The sequence below is a fragment of the Diabrotica undecimpunctata genome, chromosome 5, assembly GCF_040954645.1.
Source record: "Diabrotica undecimpunctata isolate CICGRU chromosome 5, icDiaUnde3, whole genome shotgun sequence".
In the NCBI taxonomy this organism is placed as follows: Eukaryota; Metazoa; Arthropoda; class Insecta; order Coleoptera; family Chrysomelidae; genus Diabrotica; species Diabrotica undecimpunctata.
In genome coordinates, this window is record NC_092807.1 from 146730651 (window position 1) to 146748200 (window position 17550).

Below are 17550 nucleotides of genomic sequence, written 5' to 3' on the forward strand. Positions count from 1 at the left end.
TATTTTGGCATATTTGTATAAAAGTTTGCATAAAGTGCATAAAAGTTCAGATTTTCATACTGTATTTGAAAATTTTTAAACATACCAATTTATTTCAATTCTTGTATAAAATTTTGTAGTCATTTTAATCAAGAAATGATCTAAGTACGTAATCTCTACAGGTACAAAACATTTACAATTTCAAAGAAGATCAATTTAAGTAGCCCTCAACATTCTTAGAAAGTTTCGGTCACTGAGGCATTCACTTATTATATAATCGCTAAGGGTTCGCTCATTTGCATTTTATGATCTAATCCCCAAATCTATCTACAATTTATTGTATCTTAACAGCAGGTAAACGGCTAATAGTTTTGTTCCTAATTTAGGGATTTTCCAAAATCTCCCAGTTTATTGAATTAGGTACCTAAACATTTCTAATTTGATGCTCAGATTTGTAAATCATTTTTGTTTTGATATTCAAAGCGTAAACACTCGTTGTGCGTAACAAAAAGAAAGATTGTGATTTTATAATGCCTAAAACAACCAGTGCTTCAACTTGGATTAAACCTTATAAAGAGCTGTCTATGGATATGGGAAAAATCTACTGTTCAGTCTGTGGCAAAATTGTAAGTATCTAATATTTTCTATTAAATATCTAATATTTCATACATACGGGGTGTTTCCAAATGACACTTACAACGTTTGACTGTAGATACTTCTCGAAAAATTGAACAAAACGATATAGTTAATGAGGGGTCAAACTTATTTACTTTTCGAGATACAGGGTGTTAAAATTAAAAAAAATTAAATTCTTTTAGTTAATAACAACAATAACTTTAAAACCAATAAACGTATTTACTTGAAATTTAGTACTCCTAGTAGGTTGTGTTTAAATGAAAAATAGCTTCCTTTAGTGAGAAAAAATTGTCCATGGTACAATACAATGGTGTGTATTTAGAAAAATTTTTCACCTTTACTTTTTTTTTATGAAGTCAGCTATTCTAAAACACAATTATTTTTATTGTAATTGAATTAACAAAAAAAAACTTTTGTTGAATTTTAAAATAAGTTATATGATGTAGTAATGGTTAGTAACAAAAACTAATTTGTGGATTAATACTGCATTTAAAACACTTAGCGAGTGTTTTTTTTTTCAAACCAGTTATTTGATTAACCAAAAACACCTTGTATATTTTTATATTTTAAAGGTTGGGTTAAAATAAAGGTTTTTATTTTTATTTATAGATAGCATGTGAGAAGAAATTTCAGATAGACCAACATGTGAGAACTGCTTCACACATTGCAAAAAAAGGAAAAATAGGAGGAAAACATCAAACTTCAATGGCTAAATGTTTCCAATCGACTTCAAAAAAATTAGATGAGCAAGAAACTTTTAATGAAGACTTGTGTCGCGCATTAGTGTCTGCAAACACACCGCTTTCAAAATTAGCAAATGTAAATTTTAGTTCGTTTCTAAAAAAATATTGCAAACTTAATGTTCCAAGTGATCGGTCTCTAAGAAGAAATAATGTGAACGGGCTATACTCGTCGGTGTTAATTAATATTAAGGAAGAAATTGCAGATAATTATTTTTACATATCTGTAGACGAAACCACTGATTCCTCAGGAAAGTATATTGCTCATTTATTGATTGGTGTTCTTAAAGAAGATACCTTACCAAAATCTCATCTTATTTCATGCCAGCAACTTGAGAAAACAAATGCTTTAACAATTTCGCGTTTTATACAAGAAACATTAGCAACTTTTTTTCTTCCGACAACTATTCCTTCTAATAAATTACTGCTTATTTTATCGGATGCTGCTCCTTATATGGTGAAAGCAGGACAAAATTTAAAAATATTTTTCCCAGATTTAATACATGTTACTTGTGTAGCGCATGGATTAAACAGAGTTGCAGAGGAAATACGAAAAAAGTTTCGTCTTGTAAATACCATGATATCCAGTGTCAAAAAAGTATTTCTTAAATCTCCTATAAGAATTCAACTTTATAAAGAAATGCTACCTAACATTCCTCTTCCACCACAACCTATTTTAACGCGATGGGGAACATGGTTAGAAGCAGCTAATTTTTATGCCGATCATTTTGTTAAAATAAAGAACATAATTGATACGTTAACAGATGAAAGTTCCCAATCTCTTTTGGATTCTAAACAAACTTTTCAGAGTAACTTGCTTCAACAAGAACTTTCATTTATAAAATCAAATTTTAGTTTTGTTCAAAAAACAATTACTCAGTTAGAATCACCAAAACTGTCATTGTTCGAAAGTACAGCATTAATAAAAGAATTTGCGTCATGTTGTCGGAACGTTAGAGGTAATATTGGAAAAGATATTCTTTCTGAAGTAGTCAGTGTTCTAGCTGGAAATATTTCGGAAACAATTAATTTAGAACCAAATGTTTTGGTTAGTTTGAAAAATGCTCCCGTTACATCAGTTGATGTTGAACGAAGTTTTTCCATATATAAATATATGTACTCAGACAGAAGCCACAAGATTTTGTTAGAAAATTTTGAACACCACTTGGTCATTTATTGTTACCATAATTCTAAATAAGTTTATTCATACTTAAAAATGATGTAGTTACTTAAAATAAATGTAAATCTTAATGAATAGTAGGAAATATTTAGTTATGTACACTTTTTTTTTAAATAAAATTGTTACTATTTTACGATTTTTTTATTTATTTGTATGCATATTTTCGGGTAAACACGTGCATATTTATGCGCATATTTTCTACATTTTTATTTGCATATTTGCCGAAGTCTAGTTATGAGGTTTTGCCTCATTCGATTGTTCGACGACACGTAAAGCAACCTGAAAAGTACGAATCTTTATGCAATGACAACAAAAATTAAGAACCTAGTCGTTAAAATTCGTACCTCTAAGGTATTAAAAATCTCGTCGGCAGTCTCGTGCTTCCTGTTGTCTATTGGGTCGTCATCTTCGTCATCTGATACGCTCAAGTTGTCTGGATGAAGAACCATATCAATGATGTCCTCTTCGATATATTCACTTTCTGATACATCGGCTGCTAACCACTTAGGTTTGTATGTCTTCTTGGTTCATTTCGTTGCATCCTGGCAAATTTTTTATTAAAGGTTTAATTTCTTTTGTCGTTTCTTCAAAATTTTCTTTTTCAGGATCGTCAATCAAAATCCCATTAAAAAGTTGGTTCCAGCATTTTGCCAAAGTTTAAGATTTGATCTTGGCCCACGACTCAGCACACAAATAAACAACATGTTTTATTGTTAAAGATTTGAGAATTTCGGGAACACTTTTGGATTCATAATATTCACGTTCTGAAAGGACATGGTACAGAACAGTAATGAATACTTTACGTAATTTTATAGAGCAAACCATCAACTCTGACGAACAAGAATTTTCTGCACGTTAACGCTATAAACTTAAATTTCTATTTAATTCACCTTTTCTAACTTACAAGTTAGTAAGAATGAATCTCAAACTCTTTATGTGGAATCAAAAACAAAGTTAAAATCCTCCATATGTGAAAAACTCTAATTAACTCTATAACTCTAATTGTTTGACATTTTTCTATATATTCGACATATAGAAGTTCTACTGGACTATGAATTTGTTAACTACTTTGAAGTGGAAATAATATTTTCTTTTGTAATTTTTGTTTAATTTTTTATATAATATTTTTATAAAATAACATACTTTAAACAATATATACTTACATGAATAGGTGTATTTAAGAACCTCTACATATAAGTGCAACAGGAATCCTTTTTCTCAACTCAATTCTTTCAATATAATCTTCCACCTTTGTACTGATTCGTACGTTCTCATTTCGTATATGGTCTCCATTACTCACAACTGGTAAGATACAACTGTATAATCCATAAAGAATCATATTTACAGCAGTATAATTAATATTTTCATTTGCTTCACCGTTGTTTCTATTTCTTTTATAGTAAGAAATACCTATAAAATAAAAAATAAAGGTAAAATACATTTTATTAACCTTTTAATGTTTTTTGTATTTATTTTTATTGGGCAAGATCATTCAGTTACTCTTTTTAAAACAATAACGATAATGAATCTATAAATTTGCTATATTTTTAGTTTAGAATTTTCTACATCGTTTTTTTGAGTACTCATCGCCAATGTGCTCTATCCATTCATAAATCATCTTGCTGTTTCCTTCACTTTATTTTCAATGCCCACTCTCCAACATCACCTGTTTAACAGTTTTTGTGTTTTTTTCTACAAGGTGCTATACCTCACGTCCTGTCTGTAAAAGTTTTTACGATGATCTTATTTATTTTCTATTTGCTTAGTTTAGAGATGCTTTGATCCCAAATACTACCATTCAATAAGGCAATTTTTTAATTACTGTAGTTTGGAGCAGGAAGTGCCAATGTCACTTTTTGGCCAAAATAAGTTAAGAGTAGTTTTATTGTTAAAAAATATTGTAGATTTATCCGTAAAATAGTTTCGAAACACAATTCATATTTCTGTCTTAATCTGAGCCTTCTAAAAATTGCAAGGCAAAGCAGACGTTGATAAAGATATTAATAGAGACATGGAGAATCTAAAATTTGCATTCCACGACATGTCTCCTCAACTAAGCAGAAATCATTAGCGAATTGGTTTCTTGTACTCATACAGAGTAGATCCGAATAAAATGAAAAAGACAGTCAAGATTTGATTTCACGTACAAAGCGTCTATGTATCTGTTTATATGTATTTCGCCTTAATAAGGCTCATCAGAACAGTTATTCATAGGTGTTCTCAACTTGAAAAATAAATCTTTCCTGTCTTTAAGAAGCAACACTAAAATGGCTTCGAAACGGACGCAATAGCGACATCTGATAATAAATCCGTAAAATAGTTTCGAAACACAATTCAGATTTCTGCCTTAATCTGAGCCTTCTAAAAATTGCCAGGCAAAGCAGACGTTGATAAAGATGTTAATATAGTCATGGGGAATCTAAAATTTGCATTCCACGACATGTCTTCTCAACTAAGCAGAAATCATTAGCGAATTGGTTTCTTGTACTCATACAGAGTAGATCTGAAAGATTTGTTTTCACGTACAGAGCGTCTATGCCTTAGCCAATATCAGTATTTTACGTAATTATTGAATATTAAGAAAAACAATAATAGGAGTGTGTACTTTAAGAACATTTGAAACGTTATTAAAATGTTACTTGTATACTGTGTACTTGGTCAATTCTTTTAGTTATTTTAACATGTTTCAAATTAAAAATTTATCATTTTTAATATAGGGTTGTAAAGATTTATTTGATGTTCAACAACATGGCTTTTATAAAGGTAAGTCTACATGCACAAATTTATTATTGTATACTAATTTTGTTGATAATTCTGTTGAACATAGGGGTCAGGTTGATGCTACCTACACAAACTTCTCTAAAGCCGTCGATAGAGTTAACCATGATCTGCTTATTGCTAAATTACAAGGCTACGGATTTGGAGATAAAATACTTAAGTGGATAAGCAGTTATGTGTCTGGTAGATGGCAGTATGTAAAATATGGAAATTGTTTATCTCAGCGAGTATCTGTAACCTCAAGAGTTCTTTAGGAGTCCCATATTGGGCCTCTCTTATTTAATATATTTGTTAGCGATATATCATCATTCAATCTTCGCTTATCCACTGCTGGACATAGATCTCCCTCATAATTTTCCACATATTTCGATCTTGTGCCTCTTGCATCCAATTCCTATGACAACGTTTTAGATCGTCAGTCCAATGTGTTGGTGGACGATCTCTGCTTCGGTAGGCATCATCTCTTGGTCTCCATTCCAGTATCCGCTTTGTCCATATTTTATCTGTCATTCGAGCCACGTGACCTGCCCAGTTCCATTTCAGTGTTGCTACTCTCTCTACTGCATCAGCCACTCCTGATCTTTGTCGTAGCTGACGATTTGAAAATATGGTTCAGCTTGCCGAAGGCTGCCCAAGTCAGTCTTATACGACGGAGAAGCTCAACGGTTTGGTTATCTTTTCCTATGCGAATCTCATGACCTAGGTATTTATAGGCCATTACCTGGTCTATGGATCTTGTTCCTACGCATATATCTTCGCTGACTACAAGATTTGTCATCATCTGGGTTTTAGATATATTTATTTTCAATCCCCCTTCTAGCGAGGAAAGGTAGAGCTGATTTAAAAGTTCTTTGGCCTCATCTATCCTATCAGCTATTAGTACAATATCAACTGCAAACCTTAGATGGCTAAGCTTTTCTCCGTTTATGTTTATGCCTTACTTTTACATATGTGTTGACAGGACCACTGACTCGTCAGGAAGATACATTGTGCACTTGATTGGAGTACTTAGTAGCGATGAAACCTTTCCAAAATCGTATTTAATTTCCTGTAAGCAAGTGGAAACTACAAGAAGCATTAGCAAACTTTTTTCTTCCTGCTGCTGTGCCTAATGATAAATTATTGGTTATTTGATCTGATGCTGAACCATACATGGTGAAAGCAGGACAAAATCTAAAAATATTTTATCCAAACTTAATACATGTCACTTGTTTAGCGCATGGAATAAATAGAGTTGCGGAGGAAGTAAGAAGAAAATTTTCACTAGTTGACAGTTTAATAGCGAGCGTCAAAAAGGTATTCCTGAAATCACCTGTAAGAATACAATGTTACAGAGATATGCTTCCTGCTGTTCCACTGCCACGCATCCCATTTTAACACGTTGGGGAACATGGTTGGAAGCAGCTAATTTCTATGCTGATAATTTTGTTGATTTAAAAAAAAATATTAACCTTTTAACGGATGATAGTTGCCAATCTTAATTGGAAGCCAAGCAAGCCTTCCAAAATAACATCCTCCAACAGCAACTGTCAATCATAAAATCAAATTATAGTTTTGTCTAGAAAACTATAACTTAATTAGAATCCTCCAAATTATCATTGTTAGAGAATACAGTTTTAATAAAAGAATTTGAGTCATTGTGTGAAAACGTTAAAGGTTCTATTGGAAAGGAAATTTTTCAAAAATTTAAAGTAATCATGGAAAAAAATAGTGGTTACCAGGTTCTTTCTGAAGTGGTTCAAGTACTAGCTGGGACATTTTCCGAACCACTTAATTTAGAACCATCTATTATAGTAAATTTGAAAAATGCCCCAGTTACATCACTTGATGTCAAAAGAAGTTTTTCTATTTACAAATATAGGTATGTATTTAGATAGAAGCCATAAGTTTTTATTAGAAAATTTTGAACATCATTTTAATCTATTGTTATCACAATTCAAAATAATATTTATATGTTAAAATAATTGTATATGTTATGTATTTATAATATTGTAAATATTTTTGTAAATAAAAAAAATATTGTAAATATTTTTTAATACATGCATATTTTCTAGATAAATATGCATATTTTGCATAAAATACTACATATTTATGAGCATATTTCATCTTTTTTATTTGCGTATTTGCCTAAGTCTAATCATCAGTCTACTTCTCTATTCTGTTTTCTTAAAAATATTTTGTAGACTTTTTATACTGATGACAGACATTTGTAATTGCATATAAATCTTTAGCAAAATTACCACAATTTTAATGACGACCAAAAAGAGGCTTTTTACTTTTAGATGTACAAAAATTTTTGTGTACAACTGTTAGTTAATTCTGCAGACAAGACTTTTTTGTCAAAAAGCACAGCAACAAAGATGCTACAGAATCAGGAGAATACAATATTGATTGAGTAAAAAACTTCACATATTTAGGAAACCAGTTACGTCTCTTACAACGTTGCAGTGGAAGTGAAGAGGTAAATATTAATTGCCAATAAATGTTACAGCGCCTTAATTAGGCAACTAAAATCATATACCTTCGCAAAAAAAACCAAATGTCAAATATACAAAAGAATGAAATTTGACAACAAAGATATAATTTTGAGCTATATAAAATATACCAAGATTCCGATATCGTAACATTAATTAAAATAGGACCACTTCGTTAGATGGACACGAGAAAAGAATGAAAGAAAGCAAAATACCAAACAAATTAAGCAAACAAGTACTAGTAGAAAAGAGAACAAGACGAGGACCGAAGCTAAGATACATCTAACAAATAATAGGAAGTGATATAAAAACCTATAATAGGAGGTAGAAATGTAAAGATAGGGTACAGAAAACTAACTGTGGATGGTATAAATTGGGTATGGGCCGGAAATGGTACTTTCAAACGAGAAAAATCTAGAAATATGGACCCAAAAAACGGCATATAGTAGTGGAAAAAGGAAAAGATGGCCCATTATGCCAACGAACCCTAGCGATGAACAGGAAAATGAGTTTGAACATAAATAGCAAATTAAAAAATAAGAATATGTACCTAAATATTGCGACATGGAATGTTCGAGGAGTATACGAGGAGGGAGCATTAATTAACCTAATAGAAGAACTAAAAAAATATAAAATACACATCTTAGCACTACAGGAAACACATTTAACTGGAAACAACGTCGAAAAGATTGGCCCATACACGTTTTATACAAGTGGAGGCAATAATAGGAATTTTGGAGTGGGTTTTCTGGTACATGAAGACGTGGAGCAGGTAAAACGATTCGTAGTAAAATCTGACAGAATGTGTGCAATTAGAATTAAAGGAAAAAATAACATGATATCGTTGATAAATATACATGCTCCAACAGAAGAAAAAGAAGAAGAAGTGAAAGATGAATTCTATGAAGAATTAGAGTCATTGTGTGAAGAAATGCCCAGACAAGACACTAAAATTATTATAGGCGACGCCAATGCAAAGGTCGGAAGAGAAGATATATATAAAAACATAACAGGGGGTGAAAGTAAACATTTGAATACAAATGATAATGGACAGAGATTAATCACATTCGCAATTGAAAACAGGATGAAGATAATGAGTACCCATTTTAGGAGAAAAAATATATATAAAGGAACGTGGAAAATTCCGGGGTCAAATGGAACTAATCAAATAGACCACATCTTAATACAAGAGAAGTTTGCGAATTTAATAACAAATGTGAAAACGTGCAGAGGGGCTGACGTAGACTCAGATCATTTTTTGGTTAGAATTAATATGAGAGAAGCAATAATTAAAAGGCATAAACGGAAAAAGAAAGTGCAACGTAAATTTAACTTTGAAAAACTGCGAAAATTTGAGGTAAAGCAGAACTATCAAAAGGATATACAAGAAACCTACGCTAAACAAGATAGTACTACTGTGAGTAACATACAGCAAAAGTTCTTGAAAATGACAAACACTATAAAGGAAGCTACGTCGAAGAACATACCAAGAGCAAAAAGATTTAGAAAAAACCACTGGTTCAATGACGAATGCAGAACAGAGTTAAAAAAAAGATCAGATTTGAGATTAAAAAGTTTACGTTCGCAAAAACAAGACGACCTAGAAAGGTATGCCGTACAACGAAAAAAAGTAAAGAGAATCCTAAGGGAGCGGAAACGAAAGTATATGGAGAATAAAATTAAGCGCATTGAAGAAAATTACAAGAAAAATGAAATAAAAAATTTTTATAAAGAAGTAAAATACATTAAAACTGGGTACCAGGGAAGAACGATGAATGTAAAAGATAAGCAAGGAAACCTGATAGTGGATGAAGACCAAATATGTGAAAGGTGGAAAGAATATTTCGAAGAGATACTAAATGACGAAGTGACTACTGAAGAAAATTGTTATGTTCCTAGACCTCAAATAGTAAGAGAAGAAATACCAAAGCCCACAAGAGAAGAAATTGAAGAAATAATAAAAGATATGAAAAACCAAAAAAGTCCCGGGGAGAGCGGCATTGTGGCAGAGAACATAAAATATGGAGGAGAGGTCTTAATAAACAAACTTGGTGAGCTAATACTAGAAGTATGGGATGCCGAAGAAATGCCTCAAGAATGGAATAAGTCGATTATAATTCCTATACACAAAAAGGGAGATAGAACTGAATGCACAAACTATAGAGGAATATCCTTATTAGAAGTAATGTATAAAGTACTCGCCATACTAATTAAAAAACGATTAGAAATATATATAGAGAAGAATCTAGGAGAATACCAGGGAGGATTTCGGAAAGGAAGATCAACAACCGATCAAATTTTTATGCTAAAACAAATCCTGACCAATTGCTATGAATACAACATTTCAGCACAAGTACTTTTTATTGATTACAAAGCTGCCTACGATACAATAAACAGAAACAAGTTGATAGAAACACTAAAAGAATTCCAAGTGCCAGAAAAAATAATAAGATTGGTAAAAATGACAATTAGAAAAACCATTTGTGCTGTGAGATGCAACGGTACAGTCTCAGAAGAATTCGAAGTGAAAAAAGGTGTTCGCCAAGGAGACCCGTTATCTACATTGCTATTCAATATAGTTCTAGAAAAAATTGTAAGGATTAGTGGGATAAATAGGTCCGGTACTATTTTATACAAGGAGCACCAATGCTTAGCATACGCTGATGATGTGGTTCTCATTGCAAGAAATGGAAAAGAACTATCAAATATAACAAAAAGACTGATTCGGGAAAGCTCTAAAATGGGACTGAAAGTTAATATTAATAAATCGAAGTACATGGAGATCTCGAGCAAAAAAGGAATAAGCACCAGGGGATCCTTTAAATTGGAGGTGGAGAATGGATCAGTTGTAGAATTCGAGAAGGTGGATGAATATATGTACTTAGGTACTCTTATTGATCAGACATGTAAAGAAGAAACTGAAATCAACCTGAGACTGACCAAGAGCAACAGGTGTGCTGGAGCCATGAGCAAAATAATTAAGGCCAAAGATATATCTCGTAATACAAAAATAAGAGTATACAAAACTATAATTAGACCCACAATGCTATACGCTGCCGAGACATGGACTATGAACAAAACCGTACAGAACACATTGGAAGCATGGGAAAGAAAGATACTTCGCAGAATATTTGGTGGAAAAGTAGTAGAAGGAGAATGGAGAAGACGAACTAATGCAGAAGTGTATCAGTTGTATGCTAACCCTACAATAACAAATGTGGTGAAAAAACGTAGACTAGAATGGCTCGGCCATCTAGAAAGAATGCAAGGTAATAGACTAGTCAAGAATATTGCTTGGAGAGTACCTGAGGGCAAAAAAAAGAGAGGAAGACCAAGAAAGAAATGGAGAGATGCAGTGATGGAAGATGTCAGAGAGATGGGAATCAGAGATTGGAAGCTGTTAGCTAAGAATAGAAAACGATGGAAATTATCCATCCAGCAATGGGCCTAAAAGGCCTGTTAACGCTGTACATACATACATATATAAAAACCTTAAATCTCAAAAATTGAAGAGAAAAGCACGATACACATTAGAATGGAGACAAATCCTGGAACAGGTCAAGATGCTAAAAGAGTTATCGAGCCAGTGATGATAATAAAGCACTTTTATGTTCTTTTTGGAATTTCGTTTTTTGAAAATTACGTGGTTTAAGTTTTTAATACGAGCGTTCTTCGATAAACCCTCAGAATGAGATTATTGTCTTTTAGGAACATCATAACTCAGTATTTTATTAGGTTACCTTTTAAAATATTCTTACAACTGCCTTGAACATTTTTGTATACATGTAACAGCACGTCAGTTTCTTTTAGCAATATCTATTTTTTTTTCAATTTTCTTTATTCAATATTTTTTTCCGAGTACGATACTAATATACTAGTGTTAGTATAAATACAAAATTTAAACATAAAAAAGTACACAAATACACGAGAGTACAAGAAAGTAGAAATGAAAAATCAATCATAGATTACTTTTTGGTAAGTAGCAACAAATGGAAAAGAGTACAAGACACGAAACTCAAAAGAGGCTCAGAGATTGGCAGTGATCATCATCTAGTAATAATGAGAATGAGAACAGCAAAAGAAAATTAAGAAAAGAGGAGAAAGGTAGTAAATGAAAAAGTAAAAAGCTACAAATTAAAAGAAGAAAGATATTCCAAGAAAAATTAGACAATATTTTGAAAAGTAGGGCAAAAACTGCAAGTATAGAAGAAAAGTGGAAAAATCTCAAGACCAGCTTAATCATAGCTGCTGAGGAAACTTGCGGGAAGACAAAAATAGCAAATAATAGCATGAGGAGAACTGAATGGTGGACGGACGAAATACGAAGGAAAGTAAAGAACAAAAAAGAAAAATGAAAGAGATATCTAAGTACAAAGCGCCCTGAAGATTATGAGGCATATAAAGAAAAAAGAAAAGAGGTTAAAATAGCTGTGGAAGCAGAAAAAGAAAGCTTATGGTAAAAGTTTGGACTAAAAATGACAAATAATTATAGAGAAAACCAAAAACTCTTCTATGGCGCATTAAAACAGCTCAGACAAAAGAAAGAACACATGATGCCGAATATAAAAGACAAGAATGGAAAGGTAATAACAGAAGTAAACAGTAACAGTAACAGAAGAAAACCAAATAATGGAAAGATGGAGAGAATATTTCAAATAGCTAACTCATACAGACGTAGACAACATAGTGGAGATACAAGAAATTAATGAAGAACCCATAACAACAGAGGAACTAGAAAAGGCAATTGAAAGAGTTAAATTAGGCAAAGCACCAGGCCAGGATGATATCACCCCGGAAATGATAAAATTCATGGGAATAGAGGGAGTGGACAGCATGAAAGAACTAATGAATGATATCATAAAGAGAGCAGAAATACCACAGGACTGGAAGAAAGACATTATACTACCAATACACAAAAAGGGCGACAAGAGAAACTGTAATAATTACCGAGGTATTACTATATCAAGTATTCCTGGGAAGGTATTCGCAAGAATAATAGAAACAAGAATAAAAACCCAAATAGAACCAACTATGGAAGATCCACAATGTGGATTCAGGAAGGACAGAAGCACGCAAGACCACATATTCACAATAAGACAAATAAGTGAGAAAGTAGTCAATAAAAATAGAGAAATAGATATATGCTTTATTGATCTGGAAAAGGCGTTTGACAGAATACAAAGAAAGGACGTATGGAGGACATTAAAGGAAAGAGGAGTTGACAGGATAACAATTGATGTAATAAAGGATATGTACAATAATAATACAAATACGGTGAGAACCAACAACGAGGAATCCGAAGAATTTACTACAAGTCAAGGCGTCAAACAGGGATGCGTGTTGAGCCCACTGCTGTTCTCAGTGGTACTGGATGAAGCAATAAAGAAAGCCAAGAGAAGAATGAGAAAACTAACATTAGGATACTGGCAAATGAAACAGACTCAACTATCAGAGCTTCTATTTGCAGACGACATGATTTTGATAGCAGAAAACAGAGAAGACCTACAGAACAACCTTGAAATCCTAGAAGAAGAATTGTCAAACATAAATATGAAAATAAATACAGAGAAAACAAAAACAATGATAATTTCAAATAAGAGAAAGACACACGCAATACAATTAAACGGAAAACAACTAGAACAAGTGGAACATTTTAAATACCTAGGAGCAATAATTGAATCAAACGGTAAACAAGACATGGAAATAAATGAGAGAATGGGACGAACAGGAAGCTTATTTAACACTATGAAAACAACATTTTTGGGGAAAAAAGAATTACCGGAGAAGGTAAAAACGGCAGTCGTTAAATCAGTAGTTAGACCTACAATCATCTATAATAGCGAGTCATGGACATTGACTGGGAGACAAAAATCTCGAGTCAATGCTATGGAAATGAGGTTCCTGAGGAAAATAGCAAACAGAAAGAGGACAGACAAAAAACGAAACGAAACAATCAGACAAAACCTAAAACTAGAACCACTAAACGAAAAAATAGTATAGGGGCAACTAAGATGGTTCGGGCACGTGTTTAGAATGTCGAATGAAAGATTAACAAAACGAGTGTTTGAAACGAGAATGCAAGGGAAAAACAAACGGGGAAGACCAAGAGTTAGGTGGGTAGACGAAATCAGAAAAGAAGTTGAGAAGAAAGGATTGACATGGGAAAGTGCACGAAATCTAACACAAGACCGGATAGCATGGAGACATTACACCTAACGGTAGAAAGGCTTAGGACTAAGTGAGTAAGTAAGTTAGTATAATTTAGTTTTTTGTAATTATTGACTCTACAGAAGCAATCATTGTATTTTTTATAATTTATCTATTTGTCATTGTAGAAATAAATACAACTGATGAAATTCGCGAAAAATAATATAACCGCAGTATGTTAGGCCTGACGTAAAACATGTAGTGGCTTTGTGCGTACAAATTTTCAACTTTTTACCAACATGAAAAATATGATATTTGATAAAGTACATGGTATAATTTTACCACAATATGATTCAAAGTTAGTAACTCAAATAATATTAAATTTTTTTGTACTGGATAACTGTTGAATCTGGACAACTCAGTTAAATTGATTAAAATTAAGTCCAAACCTAGAATGTTCAATGTTGCTAAGATATATTGGATTGTAAGAAGACAACTTTGAATATTAAAAGATGTCGTTGTAAACCTAAAGATTTAGTTTTAGTACTACAATGACATACATTATACCTATTGGAATATAAGTAGCTTATCCTTATACTGTTATTTTGTTACTAAAGTGGGCAGTTTGTAGCATGTAATAAATTTTAGCGAATTTTAAGCGGAACATGAAGTGAATTATGCATCAGTATAATCTATGAGCGTTCTAGTTGGGTAAACAAATCACAAAATAATGTTTCTAAATAAAACATAATAATCAGAAGCAGGCAGCTCATTCGCTGCATTTTTAATTAGCAACTATTATTACTAATTTAATTTATTTATGTGTAAATTCCACTAAACTTTATGAAATTTGTTTTATTCAAAAAGGAAAGTTTGGGAAAAGCTGGGTGTGGTCCGAAGAATAACTTATGCGAAGTGAAAATGGCCGTCAGTCGTTAAAAACAGTGGGTGGAGTTACCCGGAGGGCCTAAGCCACAAAAGTTGTGCGGCAGCTCTAAAAACTTTTGCCCCTATAAAGGGGAACTCACCCTCGCTGAAAAGCGACCTTTATCTCTCTCAACTTAGGGAGACTTTTCGTTTACGTACGAAGGCAGAATGAAAGCAATTCTCTTGTATAATTAACTCGGTTTTATACAATTTTCAGACGTATATCCTCTTTAAAAACGATCCTTTTTGCGACAAAGCCAGGTTAAAAGACGCCTTCATGCGTATAGATTATGTAAGTTTTAATTTTGAACCACTTTTTTTCGCTGAAAACGCTCCGTTGGAAAGACGAAGATTTATTGAAATTTTATTGGTTTTTGCATACTTTGTGGTGGTAATGTTGGCAAGGAATTAACCGATTTCGTAAACTAAGCAAACGGAAGACTAATTATGCGAAGCGATAGGGTGGTCTTACATCACTCGGCTTGATTAAAGTGAAAATGAATTTTTATTCCTAATTAAAATCATGGCATGTATAACTCTATTAGTTATGGAACAAAATTTAAAAGAGTCGTAAGTTAGAAGGTGTTTTTGGAATTCTGTTTTTTATGGGAATTCTTCTTATAGCTCGGAATGACTGTATGATATTGAACTGGTCCGAAATACTATTTAGACGTCAGACGTCAAGATGGTGTCGACTAAGAAGGAAGTGTTAAGTTGCTTGTGCATTTACCATTTAAAAAGTGAGTAATGGGCTAAAATGTGTGAATTGTTCCTTATTAGCTCACCCCAGCTGTATTAAAATAATGAAATATGTAAAAATTGTCGATCAAGGCATGATCTGTTGTGATCCAAATTTAAAGGTTGACAGAGAGACTAGTGCTGAACTCGTAATTTCTGAAGATGTGAATATTATTGAAGAAGATGTCTTAAAAAGGGAAGTAGAATATTTAAAAATTATAATTAATCACAAAAATTTTATAATTCGTGAACTCCGAGACACAATTAAATTAATCAAAAATAATGGAGTAAAAAACGTAAACAACCAGTTTCCTCTTTCCCATCTGCCGAGCGAAACCTCTGTTGTCAATTTAAGCGACCGCGAACCAAGCTTAAGGTCAAGGAATGTTAAAGTAGCAGAAAATAATTGAAAAGTGTCAGAGGTGGATGCAAAACCCAGTCAGTTAAAGTCCCCTTCACCTGGCGTGACTGTCATTGGTGATAATACCGGTGAGATTAAAAGTCAATTTAAAACAGCTGATAACAACCAAATTGTAAACAATAGAAATCATATATTTAACAAGAAAGATGTTAGCTGCCCTATATACCATGGTGTAAATCTACAAAAAAATTTAGATATCCAAATGTAGAAGAAACTGATGGTGAAATTAAGAGAAATGAATGGTTGACTTAGAATCGTCGTAAACGTAGACGTCAATATTTAATTGGTGGAAATGAGATGCAAAAATCGGTGGAGTTCGTTCCAAAATTTATGTCTCTGCATATCACACCAACCCCTGATGACTTACATAAAATGTTAGATGTATCATTGCCTGAAGTCCAATGTATGGTACACAAATCCAGAATGCCAGAAGCATATATTTCCATGAAGGTCACCATTAATCAAGAAAACCTAAATAGAGCTTGGAACAAAGATGTCTGGCCAAAGGGTGCAGTGGTATCTAACTTTTTTGTGAAGAGAAGTATACTAATGTAACTAAATCCTCTTTAAAAAGTATTGTTAAATTTAAAAATTATTTAAAGGTCATTCACTATAATGCTTAATCGATGCGTAACTCTTTTCTAGATTTTGAAGTTCTGCTCAATGATATTTCAGCATTGTTTGTGCCTTAATGAGCACTGGCTGTTACCTGATGAGCTTCTTCTTCTTATGGTGCCGTGCACCTATAGTGCGTTGGCGAATTATCTTAAGGTCAGACGTCTGTCTTTTGCGGCATGCAAAAGTTCGCCAGTGTTAGTTACGCCAGTCCAGTTCTTTATATTTCGCAGCCACGACATTTGTTTGCGACCTACTCCTCTCTTGCCCTCAATCTTTCCTTGGATAATTAGTTGAGGGATTGCGTATTTTTCCCCTCTCAGGATATGGCCCAGGTATCCAATCTTTCGTGCCTTGATCAAGCTGAGCAATTCTCTCTCAGTATTTGCTCTTCTTAGGACTTCCTCGTTTCTCACCCTATCTGTCCATGGTATGCGGAACATTCTTCGCAAGGTCCACATTTCGAAGGCTTCCAACTTGTTAATGGAAGATATTTTCAACGTCCATGTCTTCATGCCGTATAACAATATGGACCATACATAGCACTTAACCATTCTGTAACGGAGATTGAAGGAAAGATTGCGGTTACAAAGTAGCAGTTTAAATTTAAGAAAAGCTTGTCTTGCTTGTTCGGTACGGCATTTTATTTCTTGTTGAGGATCCCATTGGTCATTCACCATCATTCCCAAGTATTTGAATGTTTTCACTTGCTCGATTGGAGCATTATCTACGTGCAGTTGTACTCTGAAAAATGCGCCCTTTCTTATTGTCATGCATTTTGTTTTTCCAGCATTTATCTTCAGGCCATATGTTTTTCCTGTAGTGTTTATTTTATTTAGTATCAACTGCATATCATGTTCGTTATCTGTGATTATTGCGGTGTCGCGTCGTCAGCGTAACGAATGTTATTTATCG

General features: G+C 33.0%; 1 long non-coding RNA gene across 1 annotated transcript in view; it reads right to left on the reverse strand.

Moving 5' to 3' along the window:
- The window catches only part of LOC140440828 (uncharacterized), a 46502-nt gene that overhangs the window by 18274 nt on the left and 10678 nt on the right, over positions 1–17550 (reverse strand). Inside the window, exon 2 of the long non-coding RNA XR_011950942.1 lies at positions 3699–3945. This is a non-coding gene — a long non-coding RNA (uncharacterized lncRNA). The remainder of the gene's footprint in view (positions 1–3698; positions 3946–17550) is intronic.